Source organism: Amborella trichopoda, chromosome 7 (genome assembly GCF_054954075.1).
Source record: "Amborella trichopoda isolate Santa Cruz 75 chromosome 7, AtrichopodaSantaCruz75HAP2 v2.0, whole genome shotgun sequence".
Lineage (NCBI taxonomy): Eukaryota > Viridiplantae > Streptophyta > Magnoliopsida > Amborellales > Amborellaceae > Amborella > Amborella trichopoda.
The window spans coordinates 10,736,961-10,754,192 of record NC_142342.1 but is presented as its reverse complement, the minus strand read 5'-3'; the positions used below and the strand labels follow the sequence as shown (position 1 = coordinate 10,754,192).

General features: G+C 37.2%; 1 pseudogene; it reads left to right on the top strand.

The window, feature by feature from the left end:
• The first annotated feature begins 6,169 nt into the window (after window positions 1-6,169).
• On the top strand, window positions 6,170-7,680 carry LOC148781250 (zeatin O-glucosyltransferase-like; annotated as a pseudogene).
• Window positions 7,681-17,232: the final 9,552 nt, after the last annotated feature.

Sequence of the window (17,232 nt, the reverse complement as noted above, 5' to 3'; positions counted from 1 at the left end):
CTCATTACCCTTGTTTTTTAATATAAAGTTTTTGAGCAAGGACATTTTCTGTTATTAGGAGGTGTAGAATAGATATTTCTATAAGAAACTAGTGGCATTCTATTAGTGGTTAAAAAACAATTAATGCTCTATATGGGGTGATATTACACCTCATGTGGATGATGATGTTATTCTCTAATAGAATTAATAGGTTTTTTATTCTATCAAGAAATTCTATTTTGCAATTGATTAACTACTTAAAATACCCCTTGATAAAAAAGTTACTACATAGTAGGGGCAAGGGTATCAAGAGTCCAAAAATGTTGAGTACACTAAGGAAATAAACCATGTCTAAGACATAGTTTTAAAAAGTGAACTGCTCAGTGCCTAGGCGGTCCAAAAGGCCTAGGCGCATCACCAAGGCCTAGGCGGCCAAACTAGGCGGATATCCCTGGGCGCCTACCTAGGTGCCCGTTTGAACCTGCCTAGGCGGCCGTCTAGGCCTGTGCCCTGTCCAGGGGGGGAAATATGGCTCCTTGAGGGTATTTTTGGGATATTTTTTTAATACTAAAGGGGCAAAATTATGGGTTTTAGGTTCATTTTAAATCTAAAACCCATTAGAAGATTTTAGAGAGAGAAAACCCAAACAAAATAAAAATTTCTACTAGGCCGCTCAAGTTTTGGGCGCCTGCCTAGGTGCTGGGCAGCCTGGACTCCCCCAACTGCCTAGGTGCCATCTAGTGCTTTTTAAAACACTGGTCTAAGAGTACCCTAACAAAAACCCTCTCTATATATTATATATGTAACGTGCTTGGTCTGAGGCAATATATATATATAGATATATATATGGAAAAGTTTATATAGAGCCGAGGCTATAGACAATCAAATTAGAGCCTATCTCAAAAATTTCACTAGATGATGTTGTTTTGATTCCCAAATATCCTCAAATTGATCATCTCGACATCACGATGCATGGACAGGAGAAAAAAATGGATTTCAATCTTTGGAAATGGTGTATTTTGTAACTCATTTTTTTACTGTCAATTTTCAAGATTTTCAAGTTTTCATAGATTTGTTGATCTACACTATGTTTTGAAGCTTTAAACTTTATAAATAAAGATGAAAATGTATTTTAAGGCTATCACAAAGATTTCCAATATTAAAACCACATTTCTCGACACTATTTGAAGGTAGGTTCTAATTTGATTGTTTAGAGCTTAGGCTCTATACTAACCGCACCCATATATATATATAGAGTAATGATCCTGTAGTACCCTCCCCCACCCATGTGTGTAGGACCTCAAAGAATCACCATTAAATTTGACACGGATCTCTAGAAAAGTTATCACATGGGTATGGAATTTGACTTTTCTATAGATCCGTACCAAATTTAATGGTGATCCTTTGCGGTCCTACATACATGGGTGGGGGAGGGTCTTATAGGATCATTTCTCATATATATATATATATATATATATATATAAGAGGTCTAAGGCGCCTGTCTGGCCCCAGGCAATGGGCATAGGGCCCTAGCTCACATAGGCACCCAGGTGGGCGAATTTTAAACACTGGTTTGATGTATTTCTGTTTGAGGACTATGTGACCGATGGCAAATAAAAAGTGATGTAGCCATTTGTTATACGATTAATCAATGTAATTGGCGAGATGCTTTTGGTTGTTGTTCAAAAAGGAGATCTATTTGGTGAAATTTGTGATATGTTCTTCATCAATAACTTTCTTTTGTAATGATGAGAGTAGCGAGGTGGTGAGTATGAGACGGGAATTATTCTCTTTGGCATGTTAATGATTCACAAAGTATTAACAAGCTGAACTGTTGTGTGCTAAGAGAAATAGGTACGAATTAGTTTGTCGGAGAGCACGTCCATGAACACAGGCACTTCTCTTCGTATGTGCCTCTGGAAAAGCAAGTTGGGGTTCTCATTGGAAACAGGTACCGTCCATGGACTCTTGTAGAGGACCTTGCCTTAGACTTTGTAGCATCAGACTTGTTGACATGCCCATTGATGATGGAAGAGCTGGGGAGGGCGAAGTCCTACGATAATTGATAGATATGGTCAGTTAATCATACAATAAGGGAAGTGAATGCTCATTTTGGGATTGGGCGAGGTTGAAGTTAATGTTATTGAGAGCATTGCCAGAATGAGGATTAAATAGAGAGTATCTCTTGGGTATTTGACTGTTGAGGTTGCAAGAGGCTGCATCATTTTTTGCAGTTAAGTTGATAAGGTACTGAGATATGAACTTATTGACCAATTGCGTATTAGAAGTTTGGCATTATAAATTTGAAATATTCTTTGATCTTTGGCATGTCGAGAAGCAGTGATGACTTGAAGTTTACCATCAGATACAGGTGGTTGGCTGGCAATTATTGCTCCTAGCCTGTGATACATTTTTATTGACATCCACAAAAGCACGAGTGATGCGACTTGGGGATGCCTCCAGAGGACTATGTTCATGCTAGGACCATGACTAGTGCATGATACTGTGAACTCCATAGCCAATATTTAGGTATTTTGATGGCTCTATAGTCATAATTCATGTAATGCGCAAATGCCCCGCAAATCAATGCATAAAAACAATTTATAACATGGTGGATTGACATCAAATGGCTCGTCAATAAGCTGTGGTTTGATGGCACTGCATTTTTTGGCAGAAGTAGCTCTCCCAACGAAGAAAAGAAAAGAACATAATCAATTTGGCTTGCAATTGGCAACCAAGGAAGATAAGTTAGTTAAATAAGTAATTAGGAAGATTGAAAATTGCTCAGCATGTAATGATGAAGTTTTTCTGGGGTGAAGTTGGTTGCTTATTACATTTTATCTGTGGGAGAAAAATTCAATTCGTAAATAATGTGCACCTTTGGCAACTGTCTATTGTATTGACCGAGGGAGAATGCATCTGAATGATGTATCTGGAACAAAGATGTACAAGTCGAGCACTTCATTGTTCTAGGGCATCACTAAAACAAAATATCATTACATTTATTTGTGTCTCTTTCATGGAGAAAGAGAGGGCAATGAAGCAAAAAAGTGAGAAAAGAATTTTGAATTTTGTCGTCTACATACAGCTTTCAGAAAAAGCCAGTTCCTACTCCTAGTTTGTTACATTCCTATGATATGTAGAGATAATCAAGAAAACATTCTGTTTTCTCCCAGTTTTTCCTATTTGGTGGTAAGAATTTAATACTTAGTTTTATTTTGGGAAATGGATATATGTTCATCTTGCAACTTCTATGTTTTCTTTAGGCTATGATAGTGTTGTGAATACATCATTTAGCAATTTAGCATTTTACACTATTTTCTGTTGTTGATAGTTACCTTGGAGGTACCTGAGTTTTATTTATGTGACTGTGCAAGGAAAGTTTTACAGGTAAACATTTTCATTTGTTTCATGAGTTTGTGAAATATTCTTGAACATCCATTCATATTTTTCAATCTACATCAGAGAAAACTAGATACATGATGTGGCTCAATTGTCAAATATTCATTTGGTTTTGTTCACTCACAAGGTAGCTTCCTAATGTAGGAACCATATGGATGGGTCTTAAAACCCTTCTGTCAAAAGGCCTTCAGAAAGAGTATAGGTGGAGGGGGTTGATTGGTGGACAAGCTGAATCTGATGTCTGGTGAGTTTTGTTTATTTGTTTTGTTGTAGCATCTAGCATAGGAAACCTTCATGGGGTGAGATAGTGAGGGAATTCATAGAACGCACGATAGGATCCCTGTGTTTTAGTAGGGTTGGTAATTGAGAGGCAATAATACTTGACCCTTTTTGTGTCGCTCCCTAAACCAGGGCAGGTTTTTAGTAGGGTTTGTAATGGGACCAGTAGAGTTCTGCATCTTTACTTCATGATAACATGTTAGTTCCATGAGAGGTAGAAAGTGAATCTGGTGGCCTGTCATGGAGTCGCATTTAGTTTGAAGCTCAATTTGCCCTGGAGGAAGGGGCTTATATGCATTGCTCGATATCAAACACATTCCACATTCTGCTACCTTTGCTGTGCCTATGACCTTTAACATATACAGCAAGGGACCTGTTTGTGTCGCTCCTACATCATGGACAACACTGCCTTATGCAGGCCCCCCTAACTACGTGGGGTGGTTCGTGTGTCGAAATTCTGAAGTGAATTGGTGAAATTTGCACATTGAGGGGGACTAACTTGAGTAAACATTTAGAAAAGCTGTTTCCTCCATCAGTGATGGGGTGGTGCTGTGGGGGAGCTTATATGTGCCATCCAAACTGGCCTAAGAGTCTCTCTCTTTGTCAATCATGAATGCACCTGAGGCTGTCACATTAGGTGTACACATTGTGTTTAGGTGCGACTCAGAGAATGGAATTTAGTACCTAAAGACAATTTCAGGAAAGGCTTTGCTTAAGACCTCGGAATATATACTTCATGATAGAATCATTTAGGCAGCTGAAAGTCCTATCATTTTGTTGGCAAACTAGTGGGCTTCACTGGTGCCACCGATTAGCATGATTTGGAGTCATTTTTGGATGCAACCACCTTTTTATCATCTTTTTTAATGTTCTAAACTGCCCTAACTTAAGATCTTGATAAATCTTAGTTCAGATCTTGCAAAGATTCGAATTAAGACTTGAAGTTTTGGCTTTGGATCTTCAAAGTCTGAAGCCATTGACTTTTACCATTTTTGACATTTAAAATTTTATAATTAGATATAAAAATAGATTTTGAGATATCCTAAGAACATTTTACATCAAAATTATGTACCATGATAAAATTTGAAGGTGCATCTTACCTCTACACCAACGGATGGGTCTGTATGCAAACTGCACCCTTTTTGCACCCTTTTTATAATAATGTTGTTCTAGGGGCCATGAACATAAATTTCTCTTCTTTTAATTTTTAAGTAGATGCGTTGTCGTCTTCACCAGCGACTGGGTTGAAATTTAAATTAATTTCTTAAATAAATTCATAAATTTCCAAAAAGATCATGCTAGATATCTCTTTTACCTGAGGGTCCAGGAGTTTTTGATGCATGCAGCGTTATCCCATACGAGGATAACATTAGCACTCAAGGCCAATCACACGAGTTGGATATTTTTTCATAAAACAAAAAATTAAAGAAAAAAAAAAAATCAAGACCATACTTTCTATGCAACTTACTCTAACTTATCTTTTTCTCTTACTTTTTCCCTCAAAACAAACTTTTTATGCAAATACTCCCAAGGGAAAAAGTTCATTATTATTATTATTATTATTTATTTTTATTTTTTTTGTGACAGAAAAGCTTTTTTCGTATACAAAAATAATTTTGGACAGACTTGACGTTGACTTTTGGACCCAGTAGTATATTACTGGAGTACACTATCATATTGTTGGAGCGCCCTAAAATAATTATTGGACCGAAACGGAGTACTGTCGGACCGTCCTTTACATAGTGTCGGATCCCTGGAATTCAGTAATGCTCGTCTTTGCAACTGTCAGATCGCCCTATACACAGTGTGGGAGCCTTACTGCCGGACCGTACTCTATACAGTGTTGGAGCCTTACTGTCGGACCGTACTTTCGCATTTACATAGTGCCGGAGCGCTATTGCTGGACGGCGCCGGAGCCCTTATTTTGATGGGATAGTTGTTGACGGTGCTAGAGCCCTATTTTGATGGGATAGAGAAGAGAGTTGTAGGTAAGGTAAAAATAGGGGAGGGTAGTTTAGGTATTTTTTTATTTTTTATTTTTGTTGGGGGTATTTGCATAGAAAATGTATTTTTGAGAGAAAAAGTTTTGGGACAAGTTGCATAAAAAGTATAGTCTACTTTTTTTTTGTAATTTTCCTAAAAATCAATTGATTTCAAAGTACTTTATGGCCGGATCAGGACACTTGCTGATGTTGTTTCCCCAATATCAGTAGGAACATAGCTTGTTGGAAGGCATGGGTGACAGACATAGTATCAACGGTCCCACACCAATAATTGAAGGTGATACATGGGCTAGAACCCATGACATCTTCCGCCCCCATAAATCAAAGAACCAGCTGAGGCCAACAAAGCAACATTATCCTCCTCCCCAATGAGTGCTCCTCCAGACCTCAACTTGGGTGGTGGTGCTAGTGGTACCCTTCCCGGCGCAGAGCCACCTCAACCAGCTGCTCACCTTTGCCTGCGTGCTCGAAGAGCATGGCATGCCGGTGGTCTTCACTTGCTCTGAGACCCACGCAAGACAAGACAGGCGGCTCACCGCTTCAGTGGCTTGGATTGCACCTCCCTTCCCAATCTCTGGTTTCACATCCTCTCTTTCCCTGAATTTCCTAATTTGCCACCGGACCCCGAGTCCCCCAACAAGTTCCCAGGCCACCTCCAACCTGTCTTTGATGCCACTGAGCAGCTCCTTGGCCCACTTACTACCCTTGTCTGCGAACTCGCGGGCTCCCACCGTCGTGTGGTAGTTGTCGACGATATTCTCATGTTTGTGGCTGCTCATGCAGCTGCTGAGTGCCCCAATTCCGAGTCGTACAGCTACCGTTGCATCAGCGCGTGCTCTGCTGTATGCTTCCGAGGGAAGAAGATGACCATCCAGAGCCTGTCGTGCCTGGCCTGTCACCTCCTATATTGCGTGGTTTTATAAATGAGAGCTTCATGGACTTCTTGCCGCGCACTGTGAGGTTCCAACACCTCGACAGGGGATTGCTCTTCAACACTTCCAAGCCCTTGAAGGCCAGTTCCTGAGCAAGATGGCAGAGAGATCGCCCGGTCTCCATGTTTGGGGAGTGGGGCCGACAGTTCTTTTACAAAGGAGCATCAAGAGCCACATAAGTTCCTTGAATGCCTGCAGTGGTTGGACAAGCAAGCAATGCAGTCGGTGGTGTATGTCGCATTTGGCACCATTGTATCAATGAGTGCAGTGGAGGTGAGGGAGCTAGCACTAGGATTAGAAGCCAGCGGGCAGCCCTTCCTTTGGGTGCTAAGATAAGCCGACAAAGGGGATGTATTCGCTGGGAGAGAGGCGGAGGGTCCTCGGGGGCTACCAGAAGGGTACTAGGAAAGGGTCCAAGGGAGATGGTTGATAGTGAGGGACTGGGCACCCCAATTGGAGATACCACGCCACCCCTCCACAGGCGGGTTCTTCACGCATTGCGGGTGGAACTCATGCATGGAGAGCTTCACCATGGGTGTTCCCATGGTGGCATGGCCTATGCACTCGGACCAGCCAGTGAACCTGCAGTTACTTACAGGGGTGCTTGGGGTGGGGTTGGCGGTGAAGGAGTGGCATGAGAGGGACGACATTGTTAGGAGAGAGAGTGGAGAGGGCGGTGAGGAAGCTGATGGTGTCCGAAGAGGGGGCGGAGATGAGGAGGAAGGCGGCAGAGCTGAGGGACGCCGCCCGAAAGGCTGTGAGCAAGGGTGGGATGTCTTGTGCCGCCTTTGATTCCTTTCTCGAACTTATCTCTCAACCTTAAGACAATTCTCGCCGATATTCATTATTTAGGATTGTCTACAAAAAGATAATTTATCTGTTTTATGAGGAGGTCACAATTATTCTTGTATTTCAAATTTCAAAATGGGTGGTTATAAGAGTGTCATTGAATAGACACAAAGTTAGAAAAAAAAAAAATTCTTCAATTTCATGACTCACTCCAAAACATTTAATTTGGCATCTAATAAGTAGAAATAATAAGTGGCTTTCAAAAGATAAATGATCTTTGTAGACATTATTTATTGTATTTGTTGGACTCGGTTCCAGGGACCTACATGATTGCCTACAGGTGTATTTGTTTTTAGTTTGTTTTCTCAGGATCTATGAGCATTAAAAATTGGGAAATTAAAAAAAGAATCCCTATTTTCTTTTTAAATTTAAAATTAGTATAGAAAAGGACAAAATATCTTTGTGAATCTCAAAATCCCAATTAACCAAAGAATCTCTATTTACCTGTTGAAATTTAAAATTAGTACAGAAAAGGACAAAATACCTTTAGGAATCTCAAAATTTTAAGGGCATTTGGTTATTTTATGTATTTCAAAATAATTTTATATTTTTTATAGGATGCACTTTTTATGAGACCTAGGCTTTTGGAAAATACTAAAGCCTGATCTAGAATCCTTATTTAGAGAGCATTTCGGAAATCAATTTTGAATACTGATTATAAAATTTAAAGTTCAAAATAGATCTTGTGAAACCATGAATACTTATTTTTAAGAACGAAATAGATAGTCTAGATAATATGTTATGATATATATTATTTTAAAGGCTTGAAATACTAAATTTTTTCTCACTAACCATAATGGTCTAGATCAAGATGATCGATTTAAAGGTTTTTCAGTACCAAAACTAATGTGAGGCGTTATTTATTTTGATAGGAATGCATCCCTTTCAAAACATTTTCCGTTTTTATAAATGTGAGATGGTGAGAGGAATCAGCTTCCCCAAAATTCTCTTCGAGTCTTCTTTAATTATCAACCTCACATCCTTGGTGAAGCGGGAAAACGTTTACTGTGAATGATAACATAATTTTATAATTTTCTGGTCACTTGTGTAGGAACATTAGCACATAGAATTATATACTATGGGTGAGATTAGATGCACACATTGTATCTGATAATTAACTGTTTCAATAAAGTTAATCCTGATAATGAATTATTTATTGTTTGGTAGTATGTATTATAAAGTTAATCCTGATAATGAATTATTTGTTGTTTGGTAGTATGTATTATAAAGTTATATGAGATGGACTTCTAGGTAGTTTTAGATAAATGTTTAGCTTTTTGAAAAGCTCTTTTTGCTCTATTTAAAATAATTTACTGGAAACCATGACTTTTTAGCCAAAAATAACCAATATCATTAAAAGAGTTAAATAATTAGATGACATTATCTATAAAGCACTATATGTGTGATTTGCATAAGATTACAACCTTAAATAATCAAAATAAGGCATGCTTCTAAACTTTGTCGTTAGATACAATTTTGGTGTTAAAAATTTTAGGATGGCCCGAGAAGTTATTTTCATCTCTAATAGCAAAATTTTAAACTTAAAAAATGGTTCAAATCAATCAGATCTATAAAGGCATGAAAATCTTAAATGGACAGTCCAGATAATGTGTTGCAAGCAATGTTGTTAGATTCGCTTTGGAGTCTTATTTGTTTGGTTTGGTGAAAAAAATGAAGCAATTCGGTGTTTCGGCCGATTAGAGGGTAGATTTTGGATTTTTTTAATTTAATATAAATAAATTAGATATTTATATATAAAAATAATGAAAAAAATTAAAAGTAAATTTTTTTAAAAAATAAAAAATATACTTTTAGTACATATTTTTTTGCTTAGGCTGAAGCTTCGTTCGAATCTGCCCGAAGTAGACTCGAAGTAGCCCAAATTTGACTGAAGCGGCAACACCAATTTTCTCTTCACTTTGGTCTAGGCCTAAAATCCGAAGGCTTCGGTCTTTTCGGCCGAAGCAGAGTGAATTTGACAACACTTCTTACAAAAGGTACTATTTTTTAGATTTAAAATATTCTTTTTCTATATCCATACATCTCTAGAGATGATCAATTAGATGGTTTTCTAATATTAAAATCAGCAAGTTTTAACATAGGGTTTTCAAGGTCCAAAATCAAGAGTTGTCGAAATGGATTCAGCGATTGAAGATTTGAAGTTGTTTTCACTTGAAAGTTTGAAGTCACAGTATAAAAATTCTTTTTAACTTGGACTCAGTCATTGTCTCTTCAAACCTTGATGATTTGTAGTGGGGCTATTTTGGGAAAAATAAAAAAGTTAAAAGAAAACTTAAAAAAATAGGAAAGATTTCTATACTTCCCCTCTATAGCATAAAAGATATATACTTCCCCTCCCCTATCCAGCCATCCAATTTATAGATCAAGTTAGGCACTGACCACTTGATCTAGATCTGATGCCCTAGAGTATTTTACATTTATTGTTTTTTACAAATTGTATGAATATAAAATTTATTATGTGCCATGTTCTCAATGGAGTGCACCTAAAAAATATTAAATTTTTTTTCAACAAAATATAATGACTAAAATACCCCTTGAAATTTTCAAGGTATTTTGGTTATTTTATCTTATTGTTTTTTTTTCCTTTTCGTTTTTTTTTCTTCAAGTGCGAATTCAAGAGAGAAGTGGATGCTTAAAATTTGGTGTCAAAATATTTTGTAGAAAAAAATTTAAAATAAAATAGTATAGATACGTGGCATTGCATTTTGGGCCATCTTAGTTGTCCATTCAAAATAGACGGTTGGATAGGGGGAAGTACATAAGTTTTATGTAGTAGGAGAAACATAAAAGGCTTGCCGTAAAAATTATCCAGTAGGAGAAGCATAGAAGGCTTGCCCTCAAAGTTTTATGCAGAAGGAGAAGCATAGTAGGAGAAGCATAGAAGGTTTGCCCTAAAAGAATGAAAGTAGAAAAAATCAAGGAGATTTTTATTAATAATAAGGAAATTATTAGAAATAACCTTAATTTCTGTCTAATCAGAAAAAAACATTCAACTTTCAAAAATCTCGTCCACACCGTTTGCTTCAATTTTGACATCTCTTTTTACCAAAATAATCTTAATGGTAGTCGTATTACCGTGAATGCCCTATCATAAAGTACCGTAATGCGGTAGTCATTACGGTAATACGACTACCGTAAAGGCTATTTTGGTAAATAAAATGTCAAAATTTAGAAAAAAAAAAATTGTGGACTAGGTTTATGAATGTTGAAAGTTCGTTTCTAATTAAACGAAAATTAAGGTATATTGTTTCAGGGTGACGTGAATATAAATTTCTCTTCTTTTAATTTTTAAGTCGATGCCTCTTCGTCCTCACTGGAAACTGGGCTAAAATTCAAATTAAGTTCTTAATTAAATAGCAAAGTTAAATTGTTGCGTGCTGAGAGAATTAGGTATCGTGTTCCTTCCCTTGCCATGAATTTATTGTCTGTTGGTCAGATTACCCTTCAAACTCTAACGTTGTTTTTTCTCCATCTTCTTGCCACATACAGGATCGACAGTGAGGGCAATTGATTGAGACTGAGCGTAAAGTTGGAAATTTATACTACCTAAACTATCTGCATATGCCAATCTCTTTTGTCTATGCTGTTTCTACTATTGATGACACATCTCTATGGCATCAACGTCGTGGTCACATCTCTTCTTCTCGTTATTTTCCCGCAATGTGCTTGGTACTATGCGAAATAACAGTTTTACTGATGTCCAACATTGTGCAACTTGTAAATTCGTTAAATCTCATGCTTTACCTTTTTCTCGAAGTACTTCTATTTCACGTTTTATGTTTGATTTTATTCATACTGATGTGTGGGGTTCTGCACCTATACCATCTAAAGTAGGGTCACACTATTTTGTAACCTTTATTGATGATCATACTCGTTATACATGGGTTTTCTTTATAAATAATCGCACTGAATTTTTTAAAATCTTCACTCAGTTTTATTCTTATTTAGAAACTTAATTTTTCACTTAAATCAAAGCTCTACGCTCAGATTCTGGAGGGGAATATACCAGTAGGTTGCTTCAACAATTTTTGGCTAATCACAACATTCAACACCACAAAACCTGTCCTTATACACCAGAACAAAATGGTGTTGTCGAACGTAAAAATCATCATATCTTCGAAACCACATGATCCCTTCGTTTTTCTACATTTGTCCCAAAAGAATTTTGGGCAGAAGATGTTCGCACATCAATTTTTCTCATTAACATCATGCCATCCTTCATTTTATCTGACGAAACACCTTTCCAAAAATTATCTACACGACTACCTGATCATTCCTTCCTACGTGTATTTGGCTACACTTGTATTGTTTGTTACCACCAACTGAAAGAGATAAGTTATCTCCAAAGATGCTCAAATGTTGCTTTATCGGTTACCCTGATCATCAAAAAGGATATAAGTGTTATGACCTTGTGACCAAAAGACTTTGGGTATCCCGACATGTGGTGTTTGACAATAAAACTAATTCCTCACCCTCTCACCTTTCTTTCTTGGTTCCCTTATCTGATTCTGTTCTTAATTCCTTTGGTCATTCTGTTGGGTTTATGTGGCCTTTAAATGCTTTATGAGTATTTGTAAAATAAAATATATAGTGAAACATAAATTCAGTAGGAGTGTGGTCTCTCGAGGACAATACTAAGCAAATGATGTTTGTTGATACCGGCCTGTGCTTGCTGATCTAGGTCAGTCTGTTGGAAAACCCAAGGTACATAGGCATAAAGAATAACCGAGAAGGGTTCTGGGTTATCCCTTGCTGAGGTCGGAGCTTATGTCTGGATGAGTGTACTGAGGGAGTGTGTGACCTTTGCGTGTGATGATAGGCTTACAGAGACGGGGGCCAAAACTTCATCCATGTTCCAACATACGACTTGTATATCGATAAATCATTTGGAAAAATCAAATATCCACCCTTTGGGATAAAGCATATGTATGTGCGAGAGATACCCCTATGCACCATAGAGTTGTGGTCATATCAAGTCATGGTGACCTTGACTGGTCTCTAGGGAAGGACCTGTGATCCACAGACTGGGATTGCGACCCCTTGGCTCATCGACCAGACTTTGGTGACTCGCTAATTAGCCCCCTGCTTGGACTGTGGGTCATGGGATACACTAGGTCGGTTCGATAAAGCAAGTGTGGTATGTAGTCCGCAGTTGAAGATGGAGTGCCCCATGATCGCTGGTTGATTTTCTAAACCTTATGGATCCATTTCCTATCGTATTAATTTAATTGTGTTTATTTTATGATAAAAATTATTTTAGATTTATTATTTGAATTTTGTAAGTATTTTAATATTTTATTTATAATTTTTTGGACTTATAAAAATAAAGTTATTGATTTTACAAAGTTATAAAATTTAAATAATATTTTAAAATTATTTTGTTAATTTTAAACTATTTATAAAATCTCATGAGGCCCCATAGTGCACGTGGGCCCACCATGTGACAAGTGGATGGGGCCCACACATGCCACAAATGGGTGGCACACCCCACCACTTGCATGCCCCTTTATTACTTTGTGATCAAGCTATTTAAATTTGGAAAGTTGATCTTGTTGCATGTGGTCAAATATTATAGGTTATATTTTGACCATATATTATCTAATTGAGATAGCAAATATTAAATTGATATCTTTTGAAATATTCTTATGGAATATATGAGATGGATTATGCAATTTTATGGAATGCATGATATTTTAATATATTTAATTTATTTAAATATATTGATGGGAAAATAGTTTAAGGAAAGGGAGATAATGGTCCATGCACCTTCCATAATATTGATGGCCCAACTATGGAGTGGATATTCTTATGGAATATATGAGATGGATTATACAATTTTATGGAATGCATGATATTTTAATATATTTAATTTATTTAAATATATTGATGAGAAAATAGTTTAAGGAAAGGGTAATAATGGTTCATGCACCTTCCATAATATTGATGGCCCAACTATGGAGTGGATGACTAAGATCTCTTACCCCACAAGTCAATTTGATCAACGGTTCATATTCAATATCCAGAAAGAGGCAAACTATGAAAAACCCTAAACCTAATTTTATACTATAAATAGGGGTGTTCTCCCCCTCAATTCTACACATCTATCTCTCTCACAAACTTTCTCTAACCCTCTCTCTCCTAAAGTCCCTAGAGCAGTATGCTCCAACCCTAGCTCAACCATTTTCTCTCTCATGTTCTAAAATATCAAGGGTTGGGAAATTTAGGGATAAGCCTAGAAAATTCTAGGGGTTAGAATTTTGTAGAAAATTAAGGGTGCTTACTCAAGTATGGCCGAAATTTGTTTTTCCGGTTCGAGATTGAAGCTAGACCGCTGATCCCGTGCCATTGGATGTTGGTGACTCGGTGTGTGGTGTAATAAGCCCGATTGAGGTAATCTCCGGCATTCTCTTTTGTTTCTTGCATATTTAATATTATAGTCTTACATTCTCAAGCACAAGATTTGTGGTGACTTTCTTTGGTTAAAGAAAATTGGTTTAATGGCATCGAAGTTTTTTTTGGATTGGTAAATTTTTATTTGAAGCAAAAGTTATTGCAAGTTATCTTTACCAAAAGAAAAGAAAAGAAAAGGGATTAAAAAAAAAAAAAAATACCGATAAAGATCATATTGGCCTTTCTTTCACATTCCACCCATGTCCATCCTTTTGAAGTCCAGGCAGGAACTCCACCATCTCATGTTGATAGTTATGATCAGAACCCTGCACCTGTTGATCCTCTGCCACTCTCTGCTCTTAGACTGAGCACCCGGGTATTTGTTCCACCTTCCCGACTTGTTTACAATGAAACCTTCTTACCTCAACACCAAACATTCCTTGTTTTTTTTCATTCTTTTTCTGAACCTCAGACTTATAAAGAAGCTGCAAGTCAACTTGAGTGGCAACAAGCAATGAATGATGAGTTGAATTCTCTTGAGGTTATGTATGCTTGGGACTTGGCACCTCTCTCGAAAGGAAAAATTGTTGTAGGTTGTCGATGGGTATATACAATTAAAACCAGTGCAGATGGCAGTTTCAAACGCTACAAAGCCCGCTTGCTAGCAAAAGGTTACAATCAGCAATATGCCATTGACTTTGTAGAAACTTTTGCTCATGTCTTTAGTTCATACACTAATCTCAGTAGCTTTTGCTCAGTAATGGCCTCTCTTTCAATTATATGTCAAAAATGTTTTCTCAATGGTGATCTTGGTACGAAAATATATATGAAGTTACCTCTTAGTATTGTAAATTCCAAAAAACGTGTGTGTAAACTTCAACGGGTCTTATATGGACTCAAACAAGCACGTCGTGCTTGGTTTGAAAAATTTCGTAATGAAATTCTTTCAGTTGGATTTCGATAAAGTCATCATGACCCAGCGCTCTTTGTATCTAAGACTTCTGATGGACAGATTCTTTTATTACTATACGTGGATGACATGATTATCTCTGGTAAAGATATGGGCACAATTCATAAAATCAAACAGAAGCTCAGTAGCACGTTTGAAATGAAAGATTTGGGTTTCTTGTGGTATTTTCTTGGATTAGAAGTTGCATGTTCTCCTTGTGGCTATCTGTTGTCACAGCTAAAATATGCTTTAGAGACTTGTTCTCAAGCTCGACTCCAGAATGATATAAAGAAAGTTGATACCCCTCTTAAAGTCAATGTCAAATTTCGGGCTCCAGATGAAGAAGCTTTTCCTGACCCAACTTTTTATAAGCAACTGGTTGGGAAACTGACATATCTGACCATTTCACACCCCGACATTGTTCATGCAGTACATGTGGTTAGTCAGTTTTTTAGTGCCTCACATTCTGTGCATCTTGCTGTCGTTTTGCATATCATTCATTATATCAGGGCTACCCGTCACCAAGCCTTATTTTTCTCCTCTTCTACCTCCCTTGAGCTCCAGGCATATATCGACTTTGATTTTGCGAGAAATCCAAGTGATCGCAAATCTACTGCAGGGTTCTACATTTTTTTTGGTGATTCTCTTATCTTTTGGAAAAGCAAGAAACGGAAATGCATTGCTCAATTTACTACAGAAGTTGAATACCAGGCTATGACACAAACCACCACCGAGATTGTTTGGCTACGATGGCTGCCCGTAGACATGGGAGTCACTATTTCCACTCCTACTCCACTGTGTTGTGATAACATGAGTGCCATTTATATTTTTAAAAATCCGGAATTCCATGAGCATACGAAACATATTGAAGTCAATTCCCACTATGTTCAACAAGAATATCTCGCAGGCACCATTTCTTTACCATATGTGTCCACCGCAGCACAACTCGTCGATTTATTCACTAAGTCTCATCCCCCGCATTCCTTCTCATAGTTTCATTCCAAACTCTCCATGATTCCTTTCAAATCATCTTTAGTTTGAGAGAGAGTGTGAACAGACATGGTAACTACAACGGATATGACAACTATTTATGGAGATCTATCAGTGTCTAATCTTATACTATACCTATATAGAAACGGTATCCTATAGTTTTAGTAAGTATTGGTTGTGCCCTGTATAAATACACAATTGTATTGAATTCTTATTGATTAATGGAAATATAGTGAAAGGTTATTTCTCACAACCGTCAGTTAATGTTGTAGGAGGCTACACCATTTTTGCTGTGATCTTTATTCAAGTCAATTAAAGTTATTGATATATGAAGTTATTGGCCAAATGTGTGTTGGAAGGTGTTTGTCACTATAAATTTGAAATATTTCTTTGATCTTAGGTATGGTATGTCGAAAATACGTGAAGTCTTGAAGTTTACCATCAGATACAGGTGGTTAGCTGGAAATTATTGCTCCTAGCCTGTGATAGCATTTGTATTAACATCCACAAAAGCATGAGTGATTAGACTTGGGGATGCCTCGAGAGGACTCTATTGATGCTAGAATTATGATAAGTGCACGATACTGTGAACTCCATCCATGGCCAATATTTAGGTATCTCGAGGACTCTATGGTCATGATCCATTTAATGGGGAAAGCCATGCTTATAAACAGTTTATAATATGGAGGAATGGATATCAAATGGCTCATCAATAAGCTATGGTTTGATGGCACTGCATTTTTTTGGCAGAAGTAGCTCTGCTTACAGCTTTCAGAAAAACCAGTTACCACTTCTCCTAGTTTGTTACATTCCTATAATATGCAGGGATAAACAAGAAAACATTGTGGTTGCTCTGAGTTTTTCCTATTTAGTGGAAAGAATTTAATACTTAACGTTTTTATTGGAAATGGAGACATATTTATCATGCAACTTCTATGTTTTCATTAGATGATGAAAGTGTTGTGAATGCATCAATGTGCAATTCAGCATTTTACTCTATTTTCTGTTCTCTGTAGCTTCCTTGGAAATACCTGTGTTTTCGTTATGCGACTGCAAAGAGAGTTCTAAAGGTAAATATTTTCATTTGTTTTATGAGTTTGTGAAATATTCTTGAACATGCATTCATATTTTTACTAGACTCAATATACATCAGAGAAAAGTAGATACATGATGTGGCTCCAATTGTCAACTATTTATTTGATTTTGTTCACTCACAAGGTAGCTTCCTAATCTAGGAACCATATGGATGGGTTTAAAGCCCTTCTGTTTCAGAAAGAGTGTAGATGGAGGGGGCTGATTGGTGGAGAAGCTGAATCTGATGTCGGAAAATTTCAATCATGAAGATGGTGGGTTTTGTTTTAGCACCTATCATCAGAAACCTTCATGGGGTGAGATAGTAAGGGGATTCATAGAACGAAAGGTAGGATCCCTGTGTTTT